General features: G+C 40.5%; 1 protein-coding gene across 1 annotated transcript in view; it reads left to right on the forward strand.

Moving 5' to 3' along the window:
- LOC120978053 (BTB/POZ domain-containing protein KCTD12-like) overlaps positions 1-21,185 on the forward strand; it is a 474,732-nt gene that overhangs the window by 211,800 nt on the left and 241,747 nt on the right. The gene's annotated exons all lie outside the window — the stretch shown is intronic.

Consider the following 21,185-nt stretch of genomic DNA (forward strand, 5'->3'; position numbering starts at 1 on the left):
TTGGGGGGCATGTGTTAGACTTTGGATAACCACCTTAACCTCTACCGTTGCCATGTAGATGCACACTTTTTTAATTTTTTGTGTTTAGCTGTAGATAATTTTTGCTGAAGAATCTAGCCCTTTGATTAAAAGATATTATTGGAAGATAGAATGTATTGCCAATCCTGTCATTCCTATAGATCACCTCCTTTTGTACTGTACAGATTGCATACATGTATTTCAAATGTTATCTTTTAATGAGAAACAGCAATTAATAAAATTAATTTTATTTAAAATGTTTGTTTTAACCCCAAGAGTCCCAGAGCATTTTTTGTTTTTGCATTAAAAATTTTCTTCCCTGCCTTCCCAGAGCCAAACCCTTTTTAAAGGGTTTCTGTCATCAGAATGTTATGCAATGTGCTAATGTCAGCATAACATAACTATAACTTATATCTCCCTGCCTGCCGCCGTTCGCGCTAAATAATGACTTTTATAATATGCAAATGAGCCTCTAGGTGCTGGTGGGGCATTGCTGCAGCACCTAGAGGCTCCGTCCTCTCACCGTTTGGCACACCCTTGTAAAGGTGATTGGTCTCCTTGGTCTCCTCTGTACCCCGCAAATACCACGCCTGCACCGTCCATTTTAGTATTAGGCGCAGGCTCAGTGAGTGAAGGACGGCTGCAGGTGAGCGGCAGCAGGGAGATATAAGTCATACAGTTAGCACATCGCTAATGTCAGCCAGCTACATAACGATTTTTCAGATGACAGAAACCCTTTAAAGTTTCCCATTAACGTAGCTGTAAGGGGTTTGTCTTTTGCCAGACAAGTTGTACTTTCTAATAGCACCACTTAATATTGCTTGTAATTCTGCCACAGTTTTACGTTTTTTATTTCTCTACAACATTAACTATGACTAAACTGACCTGCTACCTTCATTCTCTGGGTCAGTACATTTACAATGATGCCACATTTATATTGTTTTTCTTGTGTTCAGTACTGGAAAAAAAATCGTGAAAAAAATATATTATATATAGAGATGAGCGATTCGAAGCTCAGGAAGTGGAATTCGATCCGAATTTCAGGAAAAATTTGATACGCGCCAAAACCGAATTTCCTCACCCTTCGTGCTAACGAATCGCATTTTTTTCTAAAATAGCTGCTGCACGTGTGAGGACATGGAGCAAGGAACTCTGGAAAGGCGGGATCACCCATAATGCCATGTATGCAGCCAATCAGCAGCCAGACAGCCCTGTGATGTCACAGCCCTATAAATAGCCTCAGCCATTTTGGATTCTGATATTTACTAGTGTACTTATTATTCAAGGTGTAGGGAAAGAATCGGGAGGAATCATTCCACAGCATTTATGTTAAAGGGTTTCTGTCACCCCACTAAAGTGCTTTTTTTTTTTTGGGCTAGTTAAATTAGTTATATAGCGATATATTAAAATATAATAGTGTTCCTTACTTTGATCCAGCAGTTTAGTCAAAAAACGAAGTTTTATCATATGCAAATTCCGTCTCTACCAGCAAGTAGGGCGTCTACTTGCTGGTAGCTGCTGCAGAAATCCACCCCCTCCTCTTGTTGATTGACAGGGCCAGCTGGGATCTCCTCCTCCGGCCAGCCCTGTCGGCGTTTCAAAAATCGCGCGCCCGTGTTGAATCTGCGCAGGCGCTCTGAGATGAGGAGGCTTGTCTCCTCAGAACTCCCTCAGTGCGCCTGCGCCGATTACGTCTTCTATTGTCATTGTCATCGGCGCAGGCGCACTGAGGGAGCTCTGAGGAGACGAGCCTCCTCATCTCAGAGCGCCTGCGCAGATTCAACACGGGCCCGCGATTTTTGAAACGCCGACAGGGCTGGCCGGAGGAGGAGATCCCGGCTGGCCCTGTCAATCAACAAGAGGAGGGGGCGGATTTCTGCAGCAGCTACCAGCAAGTAGACGCCCTACTTGCTGGTAGAGACCGAATTTGCATCTGATAAAACTTCGTTTTTTGACTAAACTGCTGGATCAAAGTAAGGAACACTATTATATTTAAATATATCGCTATATAACTAATTTAACTAGCCCAAAAAAAAAAAATCACTTTAGTGGGGTGACAGAAGCCCTTTAAAGGGGTTGGCCACTTTCTGGATACTGTTGATCAATGTGTTTGTAAGATGATTATATGGCACTTACTAATATAGTCTTTGTTGATATTCTGCACCATTTTCTAGATTTCATAAAGTATTCTCCCCTGTTGGTCGAGTCTTTTGTGCTGTCTACACAGAGGTCCTGTCCATGAAATGGCTCCTAATGGAGGGTCATGTGACCAGGAAAATTACTCAGTCTACTCGTTCCAAACACACTGCACCTGCAATAAAACTCTCAACATTGCCAGTGCAGGTGGCAGATGTGACGTATTTGAGTGGAGGCTGAGTGATGTGCCTGGAGATAATTTTGACTGGCCACATGACCCTCCATCAGCAGCCATTTTATGGACAAGTCTTCTGTGAGATTTGGCCAGGAAGGAGACACGACTTATAAAATATTGCAAGCGACACAGAAAATCAACAAAGCAGGGTTCAGTAGGGGAGGTTACAGCCAGGGTAATGGGAACAATCCTATTACACCTTGCTGCACTGACTGGGCACCCACATTGCCATTATACAGTTCTGTAATTCCAGCAAACCGTTCTTGTTATTGTGGTGTTATAGCCATTAACAGGGTTTATTAGAATCATAGCCCCAATATAAGAACACAAAGCTAGATATGTCGTACAAAATAAATACGTTTATTGTTCAAATATACAACAATATTTAAAATGCAAATTTAGCAGCTAAGATACACAGAAAAGGGAAGAAAAACTAGGACTCACACATTCTGTGTCATTAATCAGTACACGCAACTCATAGATAAACCCAATATACAGCATTTCCTTTTATAACGCCAGAGACGCTGGAGGAGGAAGGCGCCACAAACAGTGAAGTACTTACTCCTTCCTAGAGTCATTGTGATCCCCTAAGGAAGCAACAGTGAAACGCTCGTCGGGGTCAGGACTACACTGGTCAGTATTACCTGAATGTAGTACTCTTAGATGTATTATTTATTTGTATGCACTTTACACTTTACTAATGTTTTGGCATATTGGCATACTTCCTTAGACTCACATTGACTCTAGGAAGAAGTAAATACTTCACTGTTTGGGGTCTCTGTGACGCCTTTCTCCTCCAGCGTCTCAAGTGTTATACAAAGAATTCAATTTGCTGTATATTGGGTTTATCTATGAGTTGAGTGTACTGATTAATGACACAGAATGTGTGAGTCCTAGTTTTTCTTCCTTTTTCTGTGTATCTTAGCTGCAAAATTTGCTTTTTAAATATTGTATAATTGAACAATAAATTATTTATTTTGTACAACATATCTAGCTGTGTATTCTTATATTAGGGCTATGATTTATATCTGTTACTCACAGCAAATGACAAATTAGCAGTGTGTTTTTTGGTGCGAGGGTTTATTACAAGGAAATATTTCTACATCTTATTTGCCGTTGTGTGGTGCAGTTATATGTTCTAAAGCATTTTTTGTCTTGTATTAGTAGTAAAAAAAAGGGCATATTAGCCGTTGTGTGGTGAAGTGCTAAAACTATAGACCTTTTTGTTGTGTATTAGAGGCAAAATTAAAATATATTTGCCGTTCAGCGGTGCAGTTATATGTTCTAAAGTCATTTTTGTTGTGCATTAGTGGCAAAAGAAAAATATATTTGCCGTTCAGCAGTGCAGTTATATGTTTTAAAGACCTTTTTGCAATGTATAAGTGGCAAAAGTAAAATAAAGCCTTTTGTGGCGTGTATAAGTGGAAAAAGAAACATATATTTTCCATTCAGAGGTGCAGTTATATGTCCTAAAGCCTTTTGTGGGGTGTATTAGTGGCAAAAGAAAAATATATTTGCCATTCACAGGTGCAGTTATATTTTCTAAAGCCTTTTGTGACTTGTATTATTCGGAAAGGAAAAATACATTTGCCGTTCAGCAGTGCAGTTATATGTTCTAAAGCCCTTTTTGCAGTGTATGAGTGGCAAAAGTAAAATATATTTGCCGTTCAGCGGTGCACTTATATGTTCTAAAGCCTTTTGTGGCGTGTATAAGTGGCAAAAGAAAAAGGTATTTGCCGTTCAGCGGTGCAGTTATATGTTCTAAAGCCATTTGTGGTGTATATTAGTGACAAAAGAAAAATAAAATTTGCCGTTCAGCGCTGCAGTTATATGCTCTAAAGCCATTTGTGGCGTGTATTAGTTGGAAGAGAAAAATATATTTGCCATTCCGGGTGCAGTTATATGTTTTAAAGCCCTTTTTGTCGTGTATAAATGGCAAAAGCAAAATATATTTGCCGTTCAGCGGTGCACTTATATGTTCTAAAGCCTTCTGTGGCATGTATTACTGGACACGTAAGTAAAAAATATTTGCCGTTCAGTGGTGCAGTTACATGTTCTAAAGCCTTTTGTGGCATGTATAAGTGGCAAAAGAAAAAAATATTTGCCGTTCAGCGGTGCAGTTATATGTTCTAAAGCCTTTTGTGGCGTGTATTAGTGGCAAATGTAAAATAAATTTGCCGTTCAGGGGTGCAGCTATATGTTCTAAAGCCTTTTGTGGCATGTAAAAGTGGAAAAAGAAAAATATATTTTCTATTCAGAGGTGCAGTTATATGTCCTAAAGCCTTTTGTGGGGTGTATTAGTGGCAAAAGAAAAATATATTTGCCATTCACAGGTGCAGTTATATTTTCTAAAGCCTTTTGTGACGTGTATTAGTTGGAAAAGAAAAATATATTTGCCGTTCAGCAGTGCAGTTATATGTTTTAAAGCCATTTGTGGTGTATATTAGTGACAAAAGAAAACTTAAATTTGACGTTCAGCGGTGCAGTTATATGTTCTAAAGCCTTTTGTGGCGTGTATTAGTTGGAAAAGAAAAATATATTTGCCGTTCAGCGTGCAGTTATATGTTTTAAAGCCATTTGTGGTGTATATTAGTGACAAAAGAAAAATTAAATTTGCCATTCAGCGGTGCATTTATATGTTCTAAAGTCTTCTGTGGCGTGTATTACTTGCAAAAGTAAAATATATTTGCGGTTCAGCGGTGCAGTTATATGTTCTAGAGCCTTTTGTGATGTGTATTAGTGGCAAAAGAAAAATATATTTGCTATTCAGCGGTGCAGCTATATGTTTTAAAGCCTTTTGTGGCGTGTATTAGTGGCAAAAGAAAAATATATTTGCCGTTCAGCGGAGCAATTATATGTTCTGAAGCCTTTACTGGCGTGTGCTAGTGGGAAAATAAAAATATATTTTCCGTTCAGTGGTGCAGTTATATGTTCTAAAGCCTTTTGCAGGGTATATTAGTGTCAAAAGAAAAATATATTTGCCATTCAGCGATGCAGCTATATGTTCAAAATCCCTATTTGTCGTGCATTAGTGGCAAAAGTAAAATATATTTCCCATTCACTGGTGCAGTTATATGTTCTAAAGCTTTTTGTGGCATATATAAATGGCAAAAGAAAAATATATTTGCCGTTCAGCGGTGCAGTTATATGTTCTGATGCCCCTTTTGTCAGGCATTAGTGACAAAAGTAAAATATATTTTCTGTTTAGAGGTGCAGTTATATGTTCTAAAGCCTTTTGTGGCATATATAAGAGGAAAAAGAAAAATATATTTGCAATTCAGCGTTGCAGTTATTTGTTCTAAAGCCTTTTGTGGTGTGTATTAGTGGCAATAGAAAAATATATTTGCCATTCAGCGGTGCAGTTATATGTTCTAAAGCTTTTTGTGGCATATATAAGTGGCAAAAGAAAAATATATTTGCCGTTCAGCGGTGCAGTTATATGTTCTGATGCCCCTTTTGTCAGGCATTAGTGACAAAAGTAAAATATATTTTCTGTTTAGAGGTGCAGTTATATGTTCTAAAGCCTTTTGTGGCATATATAAGTGGAAAAAGAAAAATATATTTGCCATTCAGCGTTGCAGTTATATGTTCTAAAGCACTTTTTGTCATGTATTAGTGGTAAAAGTAAAATATATTTGCGGTTCAGCGGTGCACTTATATGTTCTAAAGTCTTCTGTGGCGTGTATTACTGGCAAAAGTAAAATATATTTGCCATTCAGCGGTGCAGTTATATGTTCTAAAGCACTTTTTGTCATGTATTAGTGGTAAAAGTAAAATATATTTGCGGTTCAGCGGTGCACTTATATGTTCTAAAGTCTTCTGTGGTGTGTATTACTGGCAAAAGTAAAATATATTTGCGGTTCAGCAGTGCACTTATATGTTCTAAAGCCTTTTGTGGCGTGTATTAGTGGCAAAAGAAAAATATATTTGCCGTTCAGTGGTGCAGTTATATGTTCTGATGCCCCTTTTGTCAGGCATTAGTGACAAAAGTAAAATATATTTTCTGTTTAGAGGTGCAGTTATATGTTCTAAAGCCTTTTGTGGCATATATAAGTGGAAAAAGAAAAATATATTTGCCATTCAGCATTGCAGTTATATGTTCTAAAGCCTTTTGTGGCGTGTATTAGTGGCAAAAGAAAAATATATTTGCCGTTCAGTGGTGCAGTTATATGTTCTGATGCCCCTTTTGTCAGGCATTAGTGACAAAAGTAAAATATATTTTCTGTTTAGAGGTGCAGTTATATGTTCTAAAGCCTTTTGTGGCATATATAAGTGGAAAAAGAAAAATATATTTGCCATTCAGCATTGCAGTTATATGTTCTAAAGCCTTTTGTGGCGTGTGCTAGTGGGAAAAGAAAAATATATTTGCCATTCAGCGGTTCAGTTATATGCTCTAAAGCCTTTTGTGGCGTGTATTAGTGGCAATAGAAAAATATATTTGCCGTTCAGCGGTGCAGTTATATTTTCTAAAGCCCTTTTTGTCGTGTTTATTAGTGACAAAAGAAAAATAAATTGCTGTTTAGCAGTGAAGTTTTAGGTTCTAAAGCCTTTTGTGGCGTGTATTACTGGCAAAAGTAAAATATATTTGCCATGCAGCAGTGCAGCTATATGTTCTAAAGCTGTTATGGAAGGTGAGGGAAGGAAAGCAAACCAAACACAACTATAATGTAACAAAACACCAGGCTAGGCCCCAAAGCTAAGGAACATGGAATGGTCACCACCTGACAAACCCTAAGCTTTTCCCTCACTGCTAACAACATGAACAAATCCCAATCATAGAAGTGTTCAAGCACTGGATCCTAATCCCTGCTGCAGCTGAAACAGACCCTCAGCTAGGGAACAGGCGATAAGACAACCAGTTCCTTGCAAGAGATGAAGGAACCAGTGTCTTCCTAAGGCCTAGCCAGGAAATACAACAAAAGAGAAGAAAAGAGGACTTATCTCAAGATGGACTGCGAGCAGGAGATCCACCAAGCACCAGCAGAGAACTCCAGAAGAAACTATAAACCGCAAGGGCTATAGTGAGAGGCGGAGATAAATAGCATCACTAACTGACTAACGAGCATAACTTGCGAGGAGGTGGGACCCTGCCCAACAACACAACAAAGCAATCTGTCAGATAGGCTCACGTGCCACAAGTCTGACAGACCTTCTCAGATCACTCACAGGGCAAGGCATGACAGTACTCCCCCTCTACGGGTGACCTCCGGGCACCCAGGAACAAATTTATCCGGGTGTGCCCTGTGAAAGGCCTTGACATCTGTATCCGGAACCCACATTCTTTCCTCAGGACCATATCCCCTCCAATGCACAAGGTACTGAAGGGAGCCTCAAAGAACACGCGAGTTGAGTATTCTGGAGATCTGAAACTCCAGATTACCATCTACCAAAACCAGAGGAGGCAGCAAAGGAAATGGTTTAACAGGTTCAGCATACTTCTTCAACAGGGATCTGTGAAACACATTATGGATCTTCCAGACCTGCGGAAGTTCCAGACTAAACGCAACCTAATTAACAATGGCCGAGATATTGTAAGGACTAATAAATCTTGGGCCCAACTTCCAAGAGGGTACTTTCAACTTAATTTTCTTAGTGGACAACCACACCAAATCACCCACACACAGGTCCGGACCTGTCATACGTCTCTTGTCAGCCATACGTTTATATCTTTCACCCATTTTTCTCAAATGAATTTGAATCTTCCGCCAGATAGAAGACAACGAAGAAGAGAATCTCTCCTCTTCAGGTATACCAGAAGCTTCAGTCCCAGAAAAAGTACCAAACTGAGGGTGAAAACCATATGCGCCAAAAAATGGTGACTTATTCAAAGCAAACTCAGCCAAGGACAAAAACGAGGACCACTCTTTCTGATTTTCAGCGATGAAACACCTCAAATAAGTCTCCAGGTTCTGGTTAGTGCGCTCAGTTTGTTCATTCGATTGAGGATGGAAAGCCGAAGAGAAAGACAACTTAATACCCAAACGAGTACAAAACACTTCCAAAACCAGGAAACAAATCAGACACTACATCAGAGGGAATGCGTGGATTTTAACGATGTTATCAATAAACACCTAAGCGAGAGTTTTAGCATTGGGCAAACCAGATAATGGTACAAAGTGAGCCATCTTACTGAAGCGGTCCACCACCAGCAAAATCACAGTCTTCCCATAGGAACTTGGTAAATCAGTGATGAAGTCCATAGATAAATGCGTCCAAGGACGAGATGGAATGAACAAAGGAAGAAGAGATCCTGATGGCCGACTGTGAGCCCCCTTAGTGCCTGCACAGGTCTCTCAAGCTGCTACATAGCCCTCAACATATTTCTGCAAACCTGGCCACCAGAATCTTCGGGAAATAAGATTCACTATGGATCTACCCCCAGGGTGTCACACAAGGACAGTATCTTGATGTTCCTTGTGTCGCAGTTCTGAAGGAACACACAACTTCCCTGGAGGACAGGAATCAGGTGCCTCACCTTGAGCCCCCAACACTTCCGCCTCCAGCTCAGGATAAAGAGCGGATATCACCACCCCATCAGCCAAAATCGGAGTGGGATCCTCTGAATCCCCCCTCCCCAGGAAAGCTACGTGACAAAGCATCTGCTTTGACATTTTTGATCCCAGGACGATAAGTGACCACAAAATTAAATCTGGTAAAAAACAATGACCACCTGGCCTGCCTGGGGTTCGGACGCTTTGCTGATTGCAGGTAAGTCAGATTCTTATGGTCAGTAATTACCGTAATCGGATGAATCGCATCTTCAAGCCAATGACGACATTCCATTCCAATTTGATGGCCAGCAACTCTCTATTCCCTACATCATAATTTCTTTTGGCAGCAAAGAGTTTCTTTGAGAAAAAAGCACACAGGCGCCATTTGCTAGGAGGGACCCTGCGACAAAACTGATCCGACACCCACTTCTGAAGCATCAACCTCCACAATGAAGGGTTGAGACACATCAGGTTGCGTCAGAATGGGAGTGGAAGCAAAACATTCCTTTATGGTGGAAAAAGCCTGTAATGCCTCTTCCGACCAGACAGAGAAGTCAGCACCCTTCCTAGTTCATATCAGTCAAAGATTTTACAACCGTGGAATAATTCAGGATGAACTTTCTGTAGTAATTAGTAAATCCCAAAAACCGCATCAGATCTTTCTGATTCTCTGGCCGGTCCCATTCCAGTACCGCACTGACCTTTTCAGGATCCATGCGAAAACCTGAGGCAGAAAGTAAGTAACCCAGAAACTGCAGCTCCTGGACAGCAAACACACATTTCTCCAACTTAGCATACAATTTATTCTCCCGAAGGATCGATAATACTTGTCTTAAATGATCCTGATGAGTCTCCATATCGGGTGAGTAAATTAGTATGTCATAGAGGTAAATAACAACGAACCCCCCCACCAAATGATAAAAATGTCATTGATAATGTGCTGGAAGACTGCCGGGGCATTATTCAAATCAAATGGCATAACCAGGTTTTCGAAGTGACCCTCAGGGGTGTTGAAGGCCATCTTCTATTCATCCCCTTCCTTAATTCTGATCAGATTATAAGCACCTCTTAAATACAACTTAGAAAACACCTTGGCACCAACATTCTGATCAAATAGATCCGGAATCAAGGGAAGGGGATAAGGGTCACGAACAGTAATGAGATTCAGTTCCCGGAAATCTAAACACGGTCTAAGGGACCCGTCTTTTTTCTTTAATAAAAAGAAGCCTGCTGCCATAAGTGATTTAGATGGTTTAATATGACCTTTTGTCAAACTCTCGGTAATATACTCTCGCACAGCTACTCTTTCGGGTTGGGAAAGATTATATAACCAAGATTTTGGCAATTTAGCTCCGGGAATAAGATTGATTGGACAATCATACTCTCGGTGGGGGGGCAACTCCCGATGTCCACCCTCCGAGAATATGTCCGAAAAATCATGTAGAAACGGAAGTAACACCTTAGTGGATACCGCGGAAATAAATGCACCAAGACAGTTGTCCATACAAAAATCACTCCAATTACTGATTTGTCTAGTTTGCCAATCAATGGTAGGGTTATGTTTGGTCAACCATGGTAAACCCAGAACCAGAGAAGCAGGCAAACCCTTCAGAACCCTTCAGAACAAAACAAGAAATGGATTCAACATGAAAATCACCCACCCTCAAATGAATATCCTGCACAATATGAGTTAGACATTTTTACGAGAGAGGAGCGGAATCATTATCAAACGCTGATATCTTTGTTTAATGCGCTAGTTATAAAACCATGACTCCACTGTCAACAAATACTTCTAATTCAATATTTTCAGAGTCTAGTGCCACCATGGCAGGCAGGAGAAAACGGGTACTGCAGGTAGAATACAAATATACCTGTTCTGACTCCCCATTAACACTACAAAGAAATAACCCCCTTTTTTATTACTACTTTGAGGCTTAATAAAAGGACATACATTAACGAAATGTCCTTCTTTACCACAGAAATAACACAGTCTTTTCTGCCCTCTAGAGTTCCAATAACCAGGGTTAGAAGAGACCTGACCTTAGTGCATAGGTTTATCTCCAGTCCCTGGTTCCAGTGTCACTGTACCCAGAGGGACAGGAGGGACAGATTCCCTATACGACAGTCCCTTCTGCCTGAGGGGAACCTTGCTCCTCTCCCTCAGACGTCTATCAATCCTTACCTCTAGGGACATGGCCGTCTCCAAAGAATCAGGGTTTTCATGAAACGCAAGGGCGTCTTTTAGTCTCTCAGACAGCCCCTGACAGAACTGACTACGGAGTGCAGGATCATTCCACTCTTAATCAGTTGCCCATCTTCTGAATTCAGCACAATATGACTCAGCAGAACATTCTCCCTGACACAAGCTACGCAGCTTAGATTCAGCTAAAGAGACTTGGTCTGGGTCATCATAAATCAGCCGCAGGGCTCTGAAAAATTGGTCCACCGATTGGAGGGACTGCAAACTGATCGGCAGAGAAAAAGCCTAGGACTAAGCATCACCTTTTAGCAGAGAAATTATAATCCCCACTCTTTGATTTTCGTCTCCAGATGAAATAGGACGCAGACGAAAATATAATTTACAGGACTCCGTGAACCGAACAAAGTTATCAATTACCCCGGAAAACCTATCTGGGAGAGTGACCTTTGGTTCAAGGCTGACCTGGTTCCCACCAGCGGTGCCAGACGCCAGATATCTCTGACATAGTGCAACTGAATTACGGAGGTTTGCTACCTCCCAAGATAAATGCTGCATGCGATCAACCAGAGTATTAACAGCTTCCATTTTGCACGGAGCAAGGAAAAAAAATGACAGTATAGGCGGTTTATAATGTCACAGAAGGTGAGGGAAGGAAAGCAAACCAAACACAACTATAATGTAACAAAACACCAGGCTAGGCCCCAAAGCTAAGGAACATGGAATGGTCACCACCTGACAAACCCTAAGCTTTTCCCTCACTGCTAACAACATGAACAAATCCCAATCATAGAAGTGTTCAAGCACTGGATCCTAATCCCTGCTGCAGCTGAAACAGACCCTCAGCTAGGGAACAGGCGATAAGACAACCAGTTCCTTGCAAGAGATGAAGGAACCAGTGTCTTCCTAAGGCCTAGCCAGGAAATAGGGAAGAAAATAGGACTTATCTCAAGACGGACTGGGAGCAGGAGATCCACCAAGCACCAGCAGAGAACTCCAGAAGAAACTATAAACCGCAAGGGCTATAGTGAGAGGCGGAGATAAATAGCATCACTAACTGACTAACAAGCTAAACCTGCAAGGAGGTGGGAACCTGCCCAACAACACAACAAATCAATCTGTCAGATAGGCTCATGTACCGCAAGTCTGACAGACCTTCTCAGATCACTCACAGGGCAAGGCATGACAAAAGCCTTTTGTGGTGTATATTAGTGACAAAAGAAAAATAAATTTAACGTTCAGCAGTGAACTTATATGTTCTAAAGCCCTTTTTGTCGTGTTTTAGTGGCAAAAGTAAAATATATTTGCAGTTCAGCGGTGCAGTTATATGTCCTAAAGCATTCTGTGGCATGTATTAGTGAGAAAAGTAAAATATATTTGACGTTCAGCGGTGCAGTTATATGTCCTAAAGCATTCTGTGGCATGTATTAGTGAGAAAAGTCAAATATATTTGCCGTTCAGCGGTGCAGTTATATGTTCTAAAGTCTTTTGTGGCAAAAGAAAAATATATTTGCCATTCAACGGTGCAGTTATATGTTCTAAAGCCCTTTTTATCGTTATATTAGTAGTAAAAGTAAAATATATTTTCCGTTCAACGGTGAAGTTATATGTTCTAAACCCATTTGTGGCGTGTATAAGTGAAAAAAGAAAAAAATATTTGCCGTTCAGCGATACAGTTATATGTTCTAAAGCCCTTTTAGTTGTGTTTTAGTGGCAAAAGAAAAATATATTTGCCGTTCAACTGTGCAGTTATATGTTCTAAAGCAGTGGTTCTCAACCTTTCTAAAGCAGTGACCCCTTAATACAGTTCCTCATGTTGTGGTGACCCCCAACGATTAAATTTTTTTCCTTGCTACGTCATAACTAATTTTGCTACTGTTATGATGACCCACCAAAAACACGCACAGACACCAATACACCAAATGTTAATTCAAATACACAAGTATTCATTCATAACCACAGAACTTTAGCATAAATACAAAATATTTGTAAACCAAATAAATAACTTTAAAATAAATAATAAACAACAAATACCCCCTAAAAAATAACTCAGTGGTGATCACAGTAACCCCCCAAAAAAAAAAAAAATAATCAGTGGTGCTCAGGGTACCCCTCAAATAAATAAATCAGTGGTGCTTCAAGTCCCCCCCAAATAAATAAATCAGAAGTGCTCAGGGTCCCCCAAATAAATAAATCAGCGGGGCTTCAGGTCTCCCCCAAATAAATAAATCAGAGGTGCTCAGGGTACCCCCAAATAAATAAATCAGTGGTGCATCAGGTTTCCCCCAAATAAATAAATCAATGGTGCTCAGGGTCCCCCAAATAAATAAATCAGAAGTGCTCAGGGTCCCCCAAATAAATAAATCAGCGGGGCTTCAGGTCTCCCCCAAATAAATAAATCAGCGGTGCTCAGGGTACCCCCAAATAAATAAATCAGTGGTGCATCAGGTTTCCCCCAAATAAATAAATCAATGGTGCTCAGGGTCCCCCAAATAAATAAATCAGAAGTGCTTAGGGTCCCCCAAATAAATAAATCAGCGGTGCTTCATGTCCCCCCAAATAAATTAAGCCTTTCTCAGCCAAATAATTAAAATAAAATTAGCCAGGCTCAGCCAGGCTCAATTAAATCATTGGTGGCAGTGGTGCTCAGCGGCGGTGTCATTAACGAAAAAACTCGGACCTCAGCAGACAGGCGGCCCGACTTCCCACTCCAGACGTCACGCTCCTTCAAGCACAAGCAGTGATAGGACATCACTTCCTGTGCGCGAGGATAAGGGGCCGCTGCCGTTGTGCGGGCGACCCACAATAGGAAGCCTCAGGCAACCCCCCAGAAAGGGCCGATTCGACCCCCAAAGGGGTCGCGACCCCTAGGTTGAGAACCGCTGTTCTAAAGGCTTTTATAGCGTGTATTACTGGCAAAAGTAAAATATATTTGCTGTTCAGCGGTGCAGTTAAATGTTCTAAAGCCTATTTTGTTGTGTTTTAGTAGCAAAAGTAAAATATATTTGCCGTTCAGCAGTGCAGTTATATGTCCTAAAGCCTTCTGTGGCATGTATTAGTGAGAAAAGTAAAATATAATTGCCGTTCAGCGGTGCAGTTATATGTTCTAAAGCCATTTGTGGCGTGTATAAGTGAAAAAAGAAAAAAATCTTTGCCGTTCAGCGGTGCAGTTATATGTTCTAAAGCCTTTTGTGGTGTATATTAGTGACAAAAAATAAATAACTTTGGCGTTCAGCGGTGCAGTTATATGTTCTAAAGCCTTTGGTTGTGTGTACTAGTAGTAAAACAAAAATACATTTGCCGTTCAACTGTGCAGTTATATGTTCTAAAGGCTTTTGTAGCGTGTATTACTGGCAAAAGTAAAATATATTTGCCGTTTAGTGGTGCAGTTATATTTTCTGAAGCATTTTGTGGTGTGTATTACTGACAAAAGTAAAATATATTTACTGTTCAGCGGTGCAGATATATGTTCTAAAGCCTTTGGTTGAGTGTACTAGTAGTAAAAGAAAAATACATTTGCCGTTCAACTGTGCAGTTATATGTTCTAAAGGCTTTTGTAGCGTGTATTACTGGCTAAAGAAAAATATATCTGCCGTTCAGCGGTGCAGTTATATGTTCTAAAGCCCTTTTCTTGGTGTATTTGTGTATTATGTTATAAAGACCTTTTTGTCGTGTAATAGTGACAAAAGAAAAATATATTTGCCGTACAGCGGTGCAGTTATATGTTCTAAAGACTTCTGTGGCGTGTATAACTGTCAAAAATAAAATATATTTGCCATTCAGCAGTACAGTTATATGTTCTAAAGCCTTTTGTGGTTTGTATTCTTGGAAAAAGAAAAATATATTTTCCGTTTAACAGTGCAGTTATATATTCTACAGCCTTTTGTGGCGTGTATTAGTGGCAAAGGAAAAATATTTTTACCATTCAGCGGTGCAGTTATATGTTCTAAAGATTTTTGTGGTGTGTATTAGTGGCAACAGTAAAAACTATTTGCCTTTCAGCAGTGCAGTTATATGTTCTAAAGCCTTCTGTGGCGTATATTAGTCGCAAAAGAAAAATAAATTTGCAGTTTAGCAGTGAAGTTATATGTTCTAAAGCCTTTTGTGGTGTGTATTAGTGGCAAAAAAAAAATATATTTGCCGTTCAGCGGTGCAGTTACATGTTCTAAAGACTTTTGCTGTGTAAATTAGTAGCAAAAGAAAAATATATTTGCCGTTCAACTGTGCAGTTATATGTTCTAAAGCCTTTTGTGGCGTGTATCAGGGGTAAAAGTAAAATAAATTTGCCGCTCAGCAGTGCAGTTATATGTTCTGAAGCCTTATGTGGTGTGTATTAGTGGCAAAATTAAAATATATTTGCCATTCAGCGGTGTAGTTATATGTTCTAAAGCCTTTCGTGTTGTGTATTAGTGGCAAATGTGAAATATATTTGCCGTTCAGCGGTGCAGATATATGTTCTGAAGTCTTTTGTGGTGTGTATTAGGGGCAAAAGTAAAATATATTTGCCATTTAGCGTTGCAGTTATATGTTCTAAAGCCTTTTGTGGTGTAAATTAGTAGCAAAAGAAAAAGAAATTTGCCGTTTGACTGTGCAGCTATATGTTCTAAAGCTTTTTTTGGCGTGTATTAGTGGTAAAAGTAAAATATATTTGCCGTTCAGCAGTGCAGTTATATGTTCTAAAGCCTTAAGTAGTGTTTATTAGTGGCAAAAAATTAATTAATTTGCCGTTCAGCGGTGCAGTTATATGTTCTAAATTCTTTGGTTGCGTGTACTAGTAGTAAAAGAAAAATACATTTGCCGTTCAACTGTGCAGTTATATGTTCTAAAGGCTTTTGTAGCGTGTATTACTGGCAAAAGTAAAATATATTTGCCATTCAGCGGTGCAGTTATATGTTCTAAAACCTTCTGTGGCGTGTATTAGTGGCAACAGAAAAATATATTTGCAGTTCAGTGGTGTAGTTATATGTTCTAAAGCCATTTTTTTGGTGTATTAGTGGCAAAAGTAAAATATATTTGCCGTTCAGCGGTGCAGTTATATGTTCTAAAGCCTTTTGTGGTGTATATTAGTGACAACATTTTTTTTTTGCCGTTCAGCGGTGCAGTTATATGTTCTAAAGCCTTTGGTTGCGTGTACTAGTATTAAAGGAAAAATACATTTGCCGTTCAACTGTGCATTTATATGTTCTAAAGGCTTTTGTAGCGTGTATTACTGACAAAAGTAAAATATATTTGCCATTCAGCGGTGCAGTTATATGTTCTAAAGCCTTTTGTGGCGTGTATCAGGGGTAAAAGTAAAATAAATTTGCCGCTCAGCAGTGCAGTTATATGTTCTGAAGCCTTATGTGGTGTGTATTAGTGGCAAAATTAAAATATATTTGCCATTCAGCGGTGTAGTTATATGTTCTAAAGCCTTTTGTGGTGTAAATTAGTAGCAAAAGAAAAAGAAATTTGCCGTTTGACTGTGCAGCTATATGTTCTAAAGTCCTTTTCTTGGTGTATTGGTGTATTATGTTATAAAGACCTTTTTGTTGTGTAATAGTGACAAAAGAAAGATATATTTGACGTACAGCGGTGCAGTTATATGTTCTAAAGACTTCTGTGGCGTGTATAACTGTCAAAAGTAAAATATATTTGCCATTCAGTAGTACAGTTATATGTTCTAAAGCCTTTTGTGGTTTGTATTCTTGGAAAAAGAAAAATATATTTTCCGTTTAATGGTGCAGTTATATATTCTACAGCCTTTTGTGGCGTGTATTAGTGGCAAAGGAAAAATATTTTTACCATTCAGCAGTGCAGTTATATGTTCTAAAGATTTTTGTGGTGTGTATTAGTGGCAACCGTAAAAACTATTTGCCATTCAGCGGTCCAGTTATATGTTCTAAAGCCTTCTGTGGCATGTATTAGTGGCAAAAGAAAAAATAAATTTGCAGTTTAGCAGTGAAGTTATATGTTCTAAAGCCTTTTGTGGTGTGTATTAGTGGCAAAAGAAAAATATATTTGCCATTCAGCAGTGCAGTTATATGTTCTAAAGCCCTTTTTGTCGTGTATTAGAGGCATAAGTAAAATATATTTGCCGTTCAGTGGTGCAGTTACATGTTCTAAAGCCTTTTGCTGTGTAAATTATTAGCAAAAGCAAAATATATTTGCCGTTCAACTGTGCAGTTATATGTTCTAAAGCCTTTTGTGGCGTGTATCAGTGGTAAAAGTTAAATAAATTTGCCGTTCAGCAGTGCAGTTATATGTTCGGAAGCCTTATGTTGTGTGTATTATTATTATTATTTATTATTATTAAAGCGCCATTCATTCTGTAGTGCTGTACATATGATAAGGGGTGCACATACATAATACAGACAATTGCACTAATCATAAACAAGATGAGCTACAAACTGGTACAGAAGGAGAGAGGGCCCTGCCCGTGAGGGCTTACAATCTGCATGGTATGGGAGAAGGACACAGTAGGTGAGGGTGAGGTTGGTCATGGTGGTATAGAGGCAGCAGTGTCACTGGTTGTAGGCTTGTCTGAAGAGGTGGTTTTTTTAGGTTTCCTTTGAAGGATTCCACTGTAGGTGAGAGTCTGATATGTTGGGGTAGTGAGTTCCAGAATATGGGGGATGCACGGGATAAATCTTGGAGTCAATTGTGGGAAGAGGCGATAAGAGGAGAGGAGAGGAGGAGGTCTTGTGAGGATCGGAGAGTGCGTGTGGGGGTGTATCGGGAAAGTAGCTTAGAGATGTAGGGAGGGGACAGGTTATGGACGACCTTGTATGTATTTGTTAGTACTTTGAAGTAAATTCGTTGGGCAATGGGGAGCCAGTGAAGGGATTGGCAGAGGGGAGAGGCAGAGGAGTAATAGGGTGAGAGGTGGATTAGTCGGGCAGCAGAGTTTAGGATAGATTGGAGGGGTGCGAGAGTGCTAGATGGAAGACCACAGAGGAGAATGTTGCAGTAGTCTAGGCGGGAGATAATGAGGGCATGTGCAAGCATTTTCGCAGATTCAAAGTTAAGGAAAGCACGGATGCGGGAGATGTTTTTGAGTTGGAGGCGGCAGGTGGTGGAAAGGGCTTGGATGTGCGGTCGGAAGGAAAGGGCAGAATCCAAGGTAACTCCAAGGCAGCGGGCTTTGTTGACCGGGGAGAGTGTGCAGCCATTGATCATGATAGATAGGTCTGTTGGGGGTGTTGAACAAGATGGGGGAAAGATTATGAATTCTGTCTTATCCATGTTAAGTTTTAGAAAGCGAGAGGTGAAGAAGGATGATATAGAAGATAGACATTGTGGGATTCTTGATAGTAAGGTGGTGATGTCTGGACCAGAGAGGTAGATTTGTGTGTCGTCAGCTTAGGAGTGATACTGAAAGCCATGGGACTCTATGAGCTGTCCCAGGCCAAAAGTGTAGATAGAGAAGAGCAGGGGTCCTAGGACAGAGCCTTGCGGGACACCAACAGAGAGGGAATGAGACGAGGAGGTGGTGCGAGAGTGGGAGACGCTAAACGTCCGGTCTGTGAGGTATGATGTGATCCAGGAGAGGGCCAGGTCAGTGATGCCAAGAGATGAGAGAGTTTGCAACAGAAGGGAGTGGTCAACAGTGTCGAAGGCAGAGGACAGGTCAAGGAGAAGGAGGACAGAGTATTGTTTCTTGGTTTTGGCTGTCAGTAGGTCATTGGTGACTTTGGTAAGGGCAGTCTCGGTCGAGTGGTGGGGTCGGAAGCCAGATTGTAGGCGGTCAAGAGGGAGCAGGAGGAGAGGTGGGAGGACAGTTCTGAATGCACATGTTGTTCAAGTAGCTTTGAGGCATACAGAAGAAGTGATATGAGGCGATAACTGGACAAGGAAGATGGGTCAAGTGAAGGCTTTTTGAGGATGGGTGTAATGGTAGCATGTTTAAAAGCAGAGGAAAAGACACCAGAGTTTAGTGATAGGTTGAAGAGATGAGTTAGGGCTGGGATAAACACTGTGGTGAGGATAGGGATGAGGTGGGATGGGATTGGGTCAAGTGCACAGGTGGTGAGATGTGATCTGGAGAGTAGAGTGGAGAGTTTTTCTTCTGTAATGGTGGAGAAGCGGGTTTTGGTAGAAGAGGACTGAGCAGTTGTATAGAGGGTCTGTGGGGACTGTGTGGTAAAGATTTCTCTGATGTTGACTATCTTTTGTTTGAAATATTTGGCAAAGTCCTCAGCTGAGAAGAGAGGAGAGGGTGGGGGCGCTGGGGGACGGAGAAGGGAGTTAAAAGTGCTAAAAAGTTGTTTAGGGCTGTGTGACAGGGAAGATATGAGAGATGAGAAGTAGGCCTGTTTTGCATCAGCGAGTGAGGATTTGAATATGAGGAGGGATTGCTTGTATGCGGTGAAATGATCTTTAGAATGGGATTTCTTCCATCGCCGCTCAGCAGCCCTGGAAGCTTGTCTGAGTTTTTTTGGTCAGGTTGGTGTGCCAGGGTTGTCTGTTGATTTTTCGGGTTTTGTTGTGTGTGAGGGGGGCAACAGTGTCCAGAGCTGTACTTATTGTGGTGTTATATAGGGTGATAGCAGCTTCTGGGTCTTGGAGGGAAAAAGATGGTAGAGAGTGGGAGAAGAGAGTCAGAAAGCAAGCGAAAGTCGAGATGTTTGAGGTTCCTGCGGGGGTGTGCTAGTGTGTGGACCGTGGGAGCTGCAGAAGAGACCAGTGTAGAGAAGGTGAGTAGGTTGTGGTCGGATAGGGGGAGAGGCGAATTAGAAAGGTTATATAGGGAGCAGAGGCGGGTAAAGATCAGATCCAGAGTGTGACCATCTCTGTGGGTGGGAGCTGAAGACCACTGTGATAGGCCGAAGAAGGCATGAGAGTGCAGCAGGGGAGGAGGTGTCAGAGGGTGTCAGCCATGTTTCTGTGAGACCCAGAAAGGAAAGGTTTTGAGAGATGAACAGTTCATGAATGTATGACAGTTTGTTACAGTACTGTGCGACGTTAGTGGCAAAATTTAAATATATTTGCCGTTCAGCAGTGTATTTATATGTTCTAAAGCCTTTCGTGTTGTGTATAGTGGCAAATGTAAAATATACAGTCAGGTCCATAAATATTGGGACATCGACACAATTCTAAAATTTTTGCCTCTATACACCACCACAATGGATTTGAAATGAAACCAACAAGATGTGCTTGAACTGCAGACTGTCAGCTTTAATTTGAGGGTATTTACATCCAAATCAGGTGAACGGTGAAGGAATTACAACAGTTTGCATATGTGCCTCCCACTTGTTAAGGAACCAAAAGTAATGGGACATAATAATAATCATAAATCAAACTTTGTAGAATATAATGGAGTGGCTCACCGCTGATTGTGGGTGGTACGGTGCTATCAAGCTCTGATTGAGGACACCCTGCCTCAATTAATAAAAACGGGTGAAGAAAGTAAAAATGCGAGCGAGCACTCACTCTATGGCATGAAATAATTTATTATATATCTAATATAATTTCATACAATGAATAAAATCAACTGACATATACACTCAAAATATTAAAATTCCTAGGAAATTGGTCTAGTGTGACCATAGACAATGAATTACAACCACAATAGTATCTAAGTAATATCACTTATAGCAATAAACAGCAGCAACTGTTGAACAGTAATAATGTGGCAATAAATTAACAGCTTTTGCACAAAGGATTTTGGCAATATGAAGGAGCTATAATAGCGACAAATAGCGCAGGTACGCAATCGATATCCAAGGATAGCATGTGATGAGGACCACAAAAATTGGTGAAGGTGAAAGAGTGTTCAGTGATTTATGTCCAAACAAATGGTGGTGAAGGAAAAATAAAAATAAAAATAAAGATTAAATCACTTTTGTGTCCGTGAAAAAATATACGATGTGAAAATAAAGTCACAATATCAAGGTGAATTATGTTGCGGTCCAATACACATCAATATGTGCTTAAACCTTCTGTAGTTAGCAGTAGTTGTCACAAACACTGTCCCAGTTAGTGTCTTTTCATATGGACCATATAATAAGAAACTCTGTGGACTTGTAATTTTTGAACAAGGCTATAATCAGCCGTCTGAAGCAAGCGGTTCACTCAGATGTGAGTGCGGCTAATGTTCTTAGGAGAGGAGAAAACCCTTACCTCCTTCCAC

The sequence above is a fragment of the Bufo bufo genome, chromosome 8 (assembly GCF_905171765.1).
Source record: "Bufo bufo chromosome 8, aBufBuf1.1, whole genome shotgun sequence".
Lineage (NCBI taxonomy): Eukaryota > Metazoa > Chordata > Amphibia > Anura > Bufonidae > Bufo > Bufo bufo.